Below are 7,596 nucleotides of genomic sequence, written 5' to 3'. Positions count from 1 at the left end.
GGGGATTATAACATGGGTCGTGTATTAGCGTGTGTATATATAAAAAAGAATAAGATAAAGCGACCAATGGCAAAGGTAGAATTATATTTTATGTATAAAGTCTTACAGCTGTTTCAAGGAAAATTCAATGTATCCCTTCATCGGAGATGGTAATAGTAGAAGAATGGATTATTACATCTATAAGAGGAGATTTGTAGTAAGAAGTGAGAGCGATGCGTAGAAGAAAGAACAAAGAAGAAAAAGTACTTGGAGTATAGTTCCATTCCAACAGTAAACGTCCATGTAAAGAATCCGTGTGGTTATTTTCCGGAGATAATTGTAGTTGCAAAGGTGGATATATATCATATCATATCCAGTATACTCTGTGCGTTGTTTACTCAAAGGATAGTCTGAAGCGAGTGAAAGATGTGTGTAGGATTAAGAGGTCAAGCCTTAAGACAGGAAGGAAGAGAGGAAGTAATTTAAGGGAGAAATGGAAATACTGTTGCTAGTAGTAGGCGATCGTGAGGTCAGTTATACTGACAGGAAGGAAGGAAGAAGGAGAGAGAGTAAAGGGAAGAAGATGGGGGTGGAAGTATAAGTTTAGTAAAGAAATGGATAGGTAGAGAAAAGGAGTGTGGAGAGGTAATGTGGAGAAGTATTTATAACTGTGTACAGTGTCAGGATAGGAAGGAACCTGTAGGTGGTGATGGTGTTGGTGGCATTCGGAGAATAGTATCAAAGGAAGGAAGCAAAATAAGAGAACAGAGTTAGTAATGATAAGATTCTATAAATAGAGTTAAAACCTATTTTAAAGACGGTAGAAGGGAGACCTATTTGCTAACTCAAGTTGGTTGGGGTTACCTATGGGGAGTTGTGTGAGTACGTTGTGTGGTCATTTGTGCATTTGTGTCTGTGATAGAATTTGAATGTATGGAAGAAACGGTGATTACAAGTGCTAAGTGCTTCGTTATATTGATTAAGTAGTGTGGGAGAATTGTATTTTAAAATATGGAACGCCTCCTTCAAGCAAAGCTTGCAATTAGAGCGCTGGCCCTGGTATGGAATTCCAGAGTCCAGAATGGACCATGTTAAAGTATACTGGGTATTTGTGTTTATATATATATATATATATATATATATATATATATTTCAAGCATATGTTGACCTTATGCTCACAGGAAATTTATCTGGTGATTTAGTGAAAGAGTTCTGTGTTGTTGATATAAACTGAATTTGTGATAATAACAGTTATAAATAATGATAGTGTTTTTTTTTTTTATTTTGTTATTATTTCACAATTTCTTATTCTATTTCAGGTAAATACTCTTATACTTTTTCCTTGAAAGTGAAATGAAGTTTTCTAAGAATGGAACCATAAAGGTACACTTTTTTTAAAATATGTAATTTCTAAAAGGATTCCTATATACTTTTATTTTAACCTCAAGTTAAAAAATGCTTTGATATTGAAGATTGATGGCAAATACACTTCAAATAATATCTTACTGAATATTGATTTTTACTTTTTGTTGTTCTGTGGTATGTTTGAGTATAACATTAAACAGTTTCAGAGACATTATTCAGTATTTTCTATTCAAACATTATAAGCTCAAAAACTCAAGGAATTCCAGATTCGTTTCAGTTTTTCTCACCATTAATCATTAAATATATCCTACATTATGTTCCTGGTGCAACTTTTACAGATTTACATTCCAGTTATTTTAACCCAAATATCTTATAAACATTCTTTATTATATGATTTCTTGAAATAAGGATGCAGGTGTATGTGTGTGATTTAAAAAATGTTTGTTTCACAGCCATGAATCAATCTCATTGTTTGGCATCTTGGGTAAGTGTCTCCTATTCTAGCCCCAGGAATTTGGTGAAAGAAATTGTGTGTATGTGGATGTGTGTATAAGTATGTTGAAAAACTTGGATTAACTGAGACCAAGTGGGTGTTTAAAATCTATGAACACTAATACATTATGTAATTTCATGTTTACCTCTTTAATCATGAATTACATCTCATTTGTTTGCTTGTGTTTCTTCTATTCTTTCAGTTTTTGTTTCTTGAAAATCCATTTTACCATATTCATTCACTTCTGCTTATCTTGGATTAGCAATTTATGGAGTATGTTTTAGCTACTTGGAATAATTTTCTCTGTGTTATAATGCATATTTGCTTTTCTTCACCATTCAGTTACAGTTCTAAAGAATTCTTTTTTACTACCTTAATTAATTCTTAAGTTCATTCTTTCGATACTATTAAACCATATCTTCTAGATGTTTTACTAATATTTCATTGTATCAACCCGCAAAAGAAAAAGGAATTATGCATAGACATAAATACTGTAAGTTTTTTTTGTCAAGCAGTCTACTGATTCATCTCGCCACTACTCTAGATATAATGACTTTTATCTTCATAATCATAACTTTACACAGTATCCTCCTGCAAAATATTTCCACAACATCATCTGTGCTGAATCTCAGCCACAACATCACTCTCATAATCATACTTATGCAATGTCATTCACAATTTGACCTGCTTAACATTGCTATTTGAACATTTCCTGTTCAGAACCAGTTACAGCATCATCTACACTGCATAACTGTTACATCATCTATAAAGCATTGCTGTCACAACTCACTGCTTCTTTTGGGTTTCTTTTCCTAAGAGATTTTTTTTTATCAAGTCCCTAGCTTTCATGTATTAAATTTTTGATCAGTTTTGTCAGAGTTAACAAAAAGATGTGTGACTACATTATTTTGGCTGAATAGTATTGAAATAAAGTTATTATTATCTCTTTTAATACTCCCAATGTGTAATTTTGCTGAGAATGTTACTTATCATTCTGAGTTCAAATCTTATCAAAATCAACTTAGCTTTTCATCTGTCTGGGGTTGACAAAATAAAGTATCACTTTTTATTATTATCTTCTTATCTTAGGATAAGTCATATTCCTGATAGAATTTACATGGAGACCAGGTTACTACCTGTATCCTTAGATGTTCACATGATTTCAGTAAGCCATCAAGTGCTCAAAACTCTTCTGATGATCTTTCCCGTTCCTAAGAGGTAAATCTTCTGTAGATGCTCTACAGGACATTCCATTCCAATCTCCTTTATCCTTTGGTCTGTTTCACCTCTTACAATCCCTAAGGCACCAATTATCACAAATATAATTGTTTCAGATTTCGTGCTCCAAGTACTCAAATTTTAAGGAATTCTAGTTTTTTAGCTTTTCATCAACTTTCTTCACAATTCTAGTATCAAATGGACATGATGGATCAATCAATATGCAAACTCAGTTTTCCTTGTCTGTTACTGTAATATCTGGCTTGCGATGGTCCATCTTCTTACCTGTTACCCAGTGCCCATGCCATGTACTTCCTGATTCAAATGTCCATTTTTGATACAGTGTAAAACTTTCACAACATAACTATGTCTCCATTTCTTATATTCTCCCTGGGCCATCTTTGAGTATTCTGCAACAATATGTACTGTTGTTTTATCCCAAATTTCATATGCTCTACATTTTGCTGACACCTTTTCCCTAGTGCAGGCATGGCTGTGTGGTAAAAAGCTTGTTTCCCAACCGTGTGGTTCTACATTCAGTCCCACTCTTCAGCACCTTGGGCAAGTGTCTTTTACTATAGCCTTTGGCCGACCAAAGCCTTGTGAGTAAATTTTGTAGATGGAAACTGAAAGAAGCCCATCACACACACACACACACATATATATATTATATATATGGGTATGTGTGTGTATTTTTGTGTCTGTGTTTTTCCTCCTACCAACTGCTTAGCAACTGGTGCCGGTGTGTTTACATCTCTGTAAAATAGCAGTTCGGCAAAAGAAACCAATAGAATAAAATTCTTGAAGGCGGTGCCACAGCATGGCCACAATCTAATGACTGAAAACAATTAAAAAATAAAGATAAAAGATACACATATTTTCTCAAGCTGCTCATTTGTAGTGCTTGGTTCTTTCATGTGCTGAAGATTTGGAGGGAACCCTAATTTTGAATGTCCTTTGTATTTCTAATATTAGAATACCCCAAAAGTAATATTTTGAGCAAAAAAGTATTTCAAAAATATTTTTGCATTTAATTTTCAGACAGATTTCTTACCTGATATGATGTAGCTTTTTCCTGACATACTGCATGAATAAGAAATTTTTTCTGAATTGAGCAATGGTGTAATAAAAACTACTTTATGTTGAGATGGAAGCTTGAGCACTACTTCAGCAAACACTAAGACAAAATGTTGACAACCAAAACACCCAGCAGAGAAACATTATGCATGACGTGATAATTTCATGTAATGTGACATAACAAAGTGCAATTTCAAGATCAAGAAGTTAGAACAAAGTGACATCCCACAAAATTATAGGTTAAAATTAACCACCAATAACTTTTCTAGTTACTAAACACAAAGAAAGTCAGTTTCCAGAGTACTTCACTTAACACAGTAGTTCATTTCGCTTAATAGTGTAGTTCGTATTTCATGATGCTTTCATATGTTCTTGTAAATGAACACTGAATAGAAGCTGAAATTTGAAAAAAATTCCCCTGGAGCCTGAGGATAGAACTGTTTCATGCCTTAAAAAATATATCATTAAGACCTCCAAACATTCTGCATTCAGTAAATATGTTTTTACTGAAATGGAGAAGAGAAAGGCAAAAGTATCTGATGTGTATTTTATCAGTTGCAATAAATATGACAAATGAAGCCATCATGGATAATAGTGACCAAGTTGGCTCTCACACAGAAATTTCTGAATCAAGTTAGCCATAATACCAAAAAGCAATTTTATATTTTAATGTTCATTTTAATGTGGTGAGGTGTTTACAGCTACTCAGAGTATGAGGCTTTAACTTACTTGTAATTAAATCAGTGCTCAATTTTAGGTGGATTACACCATCATTTTCTTGCTTTTCATGCAATAAAATATAAAGAAGTGACCTTCAAAATGTTTCAATTACTCTTCTTGCATTAACTTAAAGGGGCATTATATCACATTACATAATCTGTGATGTGACATGACAAGAATAATTTCAACAATAAATGAATATTTTCAGCCTTTGGACAAAAAGTTAGCCCTGGATTTGGAAGACAGCCACTTGCTACCGTTGTGGAAAAAATTCAACAAAAATATATTTTTCATTGAGAGCCAATAAGACATTTTTGCATAAAAATATGACATGACATAACAGAAATAATTGGCTATTAATCATACTATGTAACTTCATTTGACTCTCTTAGTAAACTATCTGACTTGATAAATAACATCAAAAAACAATTTTTTTTCTATTTATATGCTTCAAAACACTTTCATAAATATGGAAATAATTCACAGAGTAGTGCAGCCTATAAATGATGCCATGTTTAGTTACCATTAAGGCATGGTTCAGAATGTGTTTGAAAAATCACAACTATTTATTAAAGCTAGGGGGATATATTTTCTCAAAACATTAAGTTTATCTCTAGTTCACACTTTAAAATTCACTTCATGGTTGACATTAGCAGAGAATCATCATAATAACACTCTGTTTCTCTTTTCAATTGTCCCTTTTTTAACTAAGCCTAGGATTTCCTTCCACATACATCCTCAGTGGCTTTCTAATACCCACCATGCAAAGGTTTTTCTTCAATCTGTTCAGCATGTTTTCTTGTTCTTAAATAATTTTTCTGTGCTGTTCTGCAAATGATTAAGCCTTTTCCATCCTGATCTCTTTTCAAGTACAACCAATACTTCAATTTGGTTTTTAATGCCATTGCCCTTTGTGACAATTCATCATGTGCTGCTTGTTTTCCCCTCTCTTCTAACCTGTACTGCTCAATCAATTTAATGAGTATTGCCTCATTATTAAGTTCCCTTCTCATTATCCTATTTAAATGCTCCAGTTCTTTTCGTATCTTTTCCAACTTTATTTGTATTCTCTTCCTCCAAAGTAGATGACTTAGCTGTTAAATATGTTAAAGCTCATCTAAAGTCTTTCTATGCAGAAAAGTTTTGGTTAACAAAAGGAGTATCAACAAATCATGGAAGTTGTTGAACTTAGTGTGACACAATGTACAACTTATCAAGTGACAGATTACATTTCTCTTTCCTCATCACCAGGAGTGAATCACAAAAGCCAAAAGTTCTCTGTCTATCCCATAACTGGTTAAGAAAGAGAGGCATCTGCAACAACTTGTAGCAAATGGTCATGAAGCATCCCCTCATAGCAGCACCTCCTCATCCACATATGAGAAAGGAGATCAGATGGTAGCCAAATGGGATGAGCAGACTTCTTTTTAAAAAAAATGACTGAATGCAAAAAAATGAAAAAAATTATAAAAAATGTGAGGTGGAGTACACCTCTTGTGAAATAGAAACTCTCTGCTGAAGAAAAAACATTTTCATGAGGAAGAACTTATGTTCTGTTAATTTAAACTACTCTCGATCTTGGCCAAAAGGAAATTCATAGATATTTGCAAACAAAACAAAGCTTGAATAAGTCTTATACAATATGTACAAGGAATATCCAAACAAAATGCAGATAAAAAAAAAAGAGATGGGATCACATTCTAAATAGCATAGAAACAACATAATCAGAGTACAGTTTTGGGATTTATTTTATGAATGCTATATTTCAGTGATGGGCTATTGTCTGCTGACTATAATGCAAGAACTTCTCATGGAAAATTTAGGAATTTATTAGGAAAAATATAGGCACACCTCAGCTTACATTGGTAACTCAAAAAGGATGTAACAAAAACATTGAAAAAAAAAAGTTAAAAGTCCATTGAAATTTTAAAAAGGCGATAATGGCAGCTATGAAATACTATACTTTAAACATTTAAATAAAAAGAAATAAAGATAACTTTAAGAAAAATTTTGTAAAGAACCTAAGAAATAACAGAAAAATAAAATATATAAAAATATTTATTTGATATTGATGTGCCAGAAGCGGAGATTGAAAAAGAAGCATAAATTACAATATTCTCATTAAAGTTGAAGGAATTAGTTCATCATCAGACATTTCTACTTCAGACCATTGACTTTCAACATGCAGTAAGAACTTGTGAGAATGGTTTTATATCTTCTTGTCATCCAGGACATAAGCGTTATGAACAGCCCCCCCATAATTTTAGCAAAGCACCCAGCACTAGGATCCATTTCCTCAAAAATGGTTAATGATTTCTCCAAATGCAGCAAGCTTTTGTTTATGCTGAAGTGTTTTAGTTCTGGTTCTGAGTATTGTGCCTCTTCTTGTTGCAGTTCATGAACCTCTATCAACTCTTCATTTGTGAGTGGTTCTTTGTTTGCATTAAGTAATGCATTGAAACCCTTCTCCTCCAAATCCATATTCAGTTCTTTTGACAATGCCACCAATTCTTTGTTTAAATTAGAAATGTCAGACTCTTGAAATTGGGGACACAATCTCTTTCTAATGGCATTCATACATGTTTGTGATACATACTACCATACCAATTTGGTATTAAGAATGATCTTGCAAATATCATATGTTTTCCAAAAATTGTGGTACTTTCCTCCATTTTTGTTGTTGCTACATCCTGCCTAGATGCTTGCCTTTGGTAGTAATGTCTGAAATTAGACATGATAGCCTG

The 7,596-nt window shown here is 33.0% G+C and overlaps 1 protein-coding gene across 2 annotated transcripts in view; it reads left to right on the top strand.

Moving 5' to 3' along the window:
* Nucleotides 1–7,596, top strand: part of LOC106872494 (SLIT-ROBO Rho GTPase-activating protein 1-like) — a 518,762-nt gene that overhangs the window by 126,957 nt on the left and 384,209 nt on the right. Inside the window, exon 2 of one of the 2 annotated variants that reach the window (XM_052967276.1) lies at nt 1,299–1,362. The exons of the other annotated variant lie outside the window; for it this stretch is intronic. The gene's annotated coding sequence lies outside the window, so the exon portion shown is untranslated. The remainder of the gene's footprint in view (nt 1–1,298; nt 1,363–7,596) is intronic. 2 annotated transcript variants of the gene reach the window in all.

The sequence above is a fragment of the Octopus bimaculoides genome, chromosome 4 (assembly GCF_001194135.2).
Source record: "Octopus bimaculoides isolate UCB-OBI-ISO-001 chromosome 4, ASM119413v2, whole genome shotgun sequence".
In the NCBI taxonomy this organism is placed as follows: domain Eukaryota; kingdom Metazoa; phylum Mollusca; class Cephalopoda; order Octopoda; family Octopodidae; genus Octopus; species Octopus bimaculoides.
Note: the sequence above shows the minus strand (reverse complement) of the source record. Positions and strands in the feature narration are given on the sequence as shown.